Source organism: Lontra canadensis, unplaced genomic scaffold, assembly GCF_010015895.1.
Source record: "Lontra canadensis isolate GAN:19392208 unplaced genomic scaffold, GSC_riverotter_1.0 scaffold12, whole genome shotgun sequence".
NCBI lineage: Eukaryota > Metazoa > Chordata > Mammalia > Carnivora > Mustelidae > Lontra > Lontra canadensis.
In genome coordinates this window covers 27,627,488-27,631,095 of record NW_022631006.1, presented here as the reverse complement: position 1 = coordinate 27,631,095, position 3,608 = coordinate 27,627,488, and the positions used below count along the sequence as shown (strand labels likewise).

Genomic DNA, 3,608 nt, shown 5'->3' with positions numbered 1-3,608 from the left:
TGATTCTTTTCACATGTTAATTCATAAAAACACAGAAATCACAGCTTTCAAGTTGATCTTTATCTCTGGTGTGATTAATTGTCCTACTTATTACTTGGATCTTGGTTTTAGCAGTATCACACACAAGCACCCATACACACATGCATACCCACACACTGCAGCAGCAGCATCCAGATTGCAGCACTGTAGTTTACCAATTTAGTTTCAAGTAATTAGTGTGACATTCCCAGCCTAAGGGTTCCCACATGGGGACTCTGCTCCATCCATCACCAGGTCAGTGTTGCTGTGTATGGATATGAAGGGAGGTCTAGTGAAAATTATACAGTTGATGTATGACTTATAAAACCTGGTTCATTAAAAGCATGCCATTTTACAAAAGACAGGTAGCATTTGGCAAAGAGGCTAAATGTGGGAAGCGAGACACTTAGAGGTCACAAGTAACCTCACCTGAACTTAAAGCATCTTTCTTGGTTCACTGTAATATGGGGCCTTCCTTAGAATGTGATGGGGCTACTCGAGACTCAGAACATTCAACCTCAGTGCTTCACCACAGCTGCCTTTGCAATTTATGGACTTGTAAGGCCTCTGTAGGAATGTGGGTTTCAGCCACAGCAGATCATGGGTAGTGACAATCATGTTAAGAAATAAGAATAATTAAATCAGTTTGAAGTGTCAGAATTCATTTTGCAGGGCCGATCATCTGCCAGGATATAGAGTCTCTTCTCTCTGCACTCTTCCTAGTTGTCCATGCAGCCTGTTTCAGGTAACCTTCTCACTGTGGTCACAATTTTTTATATCCCAAACCTGAACACCCCATACTTTCTTCCTGGGAACCTCTCTCCTTTGTAGATATGACCCTTGCTTCCTTTGCTGCTGTTCAGATGATTGTAAACTTGGAGGGGAAAAAAAAAAAAAAAAAGCATAAGAGCATTCCCTTTGCTGGATCTTTCTCCTTCACTTACTGGGTGGAACTGAAATGGAACTTTTGGTCTTCATGGCACATGACAGATATGCGGCTGTTTGTAAACCCCTACATTGCACAACCATCATGAACAGGAAGGTGTATGTTCTGCTGGTAGTGACCTCATGATTCTTAGGTCTTCATTTAGGGCTTCAGATACTCTGTTGTGAATTTGCCTTTCTGTGGCCCCAATGTGGTAGACAGCAATTCCTGTGATCTCCCTCTGGTTACTAAGCTTGCCTGCATAGATACCTACAGATTGTCATTGTTGCCAGCAGTGGGATGATCTCTCTGAGCCAGTTCATGATTTTGCTTATCTCCTACAGTCTGTTCCTCATAACCACTAAGAGTCACTCTTCTACCAGAAATCCAAAGCTCATTCCACTTTGATCACATCACAGTGGTGATTCTCTTTCTTGGACCATGCATCTTCACCTGTATCTGTCCCTTCAGCAACCACTCTGTGGATAAATTCCTTGCTGTATTTTACACCATTGTTACCCCATCTTGAACCTAATTATCTACACTGTGAAACAAAGAAATGAAGACAGTCATGAAGAAATTCTGGTATGATTTGATGAGTTCTAGAGAGGTACTTAGATTAAAAATATAATTTAGATAGAAATAAGTTTTTTAAAGTTTTTTAAAAAAACTTTACATCTTTTAAAAACTGTCATTGACCTATACAGAGTAAGTCATATACAAGACTTATAAAAGTCAGACCTTCAAAGACATTTTGAATATAGTACCAACAAAAAAGAAATCAATGCCTTTATATATTTCAAATGATGCTTACTGATAAAAAATATTGTCCATTAAGAATGCACTTCTATTTGGGGCACCTGGCTGGCTCAGTCATTGGAGTGTGAGACTCTTGATCCCAGGGTTGTAGGTTCAAGCCCCATATTGGATGTAGGGACTATATAAAAATAAAAAAATCTTAAAAAAAAAAAAAAACCTCACTTGTATTGAGTAGAAGTAAATATATGCTTTATCAATATATTAATATGGTATTGATTGAAAGGGAAAATAAAGTGAAACCCCAGAAAGTCTATCATTTTTCTGTCCAGTCAGAATGAGTTGGCACTTATTGTGGGCCCATAGTTGTTCTCTGTTTTCTCAATAATATTAGTATTTCATCAGCATTCACATGTGTAAAAAACCGGTTTTAGTATCTTTGTATATACTGCCAAAGCACACTCATTTTTCTTTTTGTCTCCAAAATGAGGTGTCATAGATGCTTTTAAGGCTGCTAATATCATCCAATATTATTTCTATCTCAGAAACCATGTCTCTGACTCAAAATTTAAAAAGGGACAAATTCAGACATACATTAATTTTTTCCTTAAGAATAATTTGAGGGGCAACTGGGTGGCTCAGTGGGTTAAAGTCTCTGCCTTCGGCTCAGGTCATGATCCCAGAGTCCTGGGATCGAGTCCCACATCAGGGTCTCTGCTTGACAGGGAGCCTGCTTCCCTTCCTCTCTCTCTGCCTGCCTCTCTGCCTACTTGTGACCTCTGTCAAATAAATAAATAAAATCTTAAAAAAAAAGAATAATTTGAATTTGAAGTATGTTTAATAATAAACCACATTATGCATGTTATTATTTTATAAGGAATTAATGTAATGGCGTTTGGATATTGTCACATCTCTAGTAATTCTCATTGATAAAAGTACAATTCAATGGAATTTCTCTAGCTGTGAACTTGAATAGATTTATTCACAGTTTCTCTTCAGTTTTCTCTGTATTATATGACATTAATATATGAGTTAAAAAAAACAGCAGCAATAGAAAGTTATATTCTATCCTTTTAAGGAATCTAATTGTGCTCAAAAGTGGATCCCTAACAACAAAAGAGGATCAATATGTATTTTTAGTAGGGTTTTTGTTCTTTTTATGTATCATATGACATAATCACAAAACTGAAATTTAATGATTATAGAAAACCTTGAAATTTGGGAAGATATTTGAAGTAGTGGCAGCAAATGTGGTTACAGAGACAAAGAGCATAGGAAAATAATCCTGTGTATTCACTCAATGGAAACAATAAAACTGGAAAAAATTTTCAGACAAAAATACCCAAAACAAAATAAAATCTTTAAACTTTTTGAAGTCTCTAGAAAAAAACAAAAAACAAAAAACAAAAGCAGAGTGCATACAGCAGATTCAGAAATGTTTATTCCAGAATCTTGATAAGAGCAGGGGGAGTCTGACATTTAAGCCAGAGTCTTCTCCTATTTCTCCCAGCTTTCTGCTGTGAAATTCTTTGCTATACAGGTGCTGCTGCATCCCATAAGGAGAGGCAGCTCTCACTGTCCCTCCAAGATCTAGAAGTGGAACAAAAAAATTGTATCCCAAGTAGTAAGTACCAAGGCTAGCCTTGATAACTGGTGGCTCCTACCTATCTTGTTGGCTCTGTCTCCATGATATGGGATCAGCCCAGGGTGAGCACTTAAGACAAGAGGTGCATGGCAGTCCTGCCTGAGGAGGTGACTTTATTCAGAGAGCAGTGCAAAAAAATCTATGTCCAGGCCCTATTGTTTAACACAGTCAAGGTCATAGCAGAAACATCTTTAATGACCCCACAAAAATAAAACCTATTTTAAAGGAATACTGTGGGGGCACCTGAGTGGCTCAGTGGGTTAA

The 3,608-nt window shown here is 37.7% G+C and overlaps 1 pseudogene; it reads left to right on the top strand.

Moving 5' to 3' along the window:
* Positions 1 to 657: 657 nt before the first annotated feature.
* Positions 658 to 1,574, top strand: LOC116867440 (annotated as a pseudogene).
* Positions 1,575 to 3,608: the final 2,034 nt, after the last annotated feature.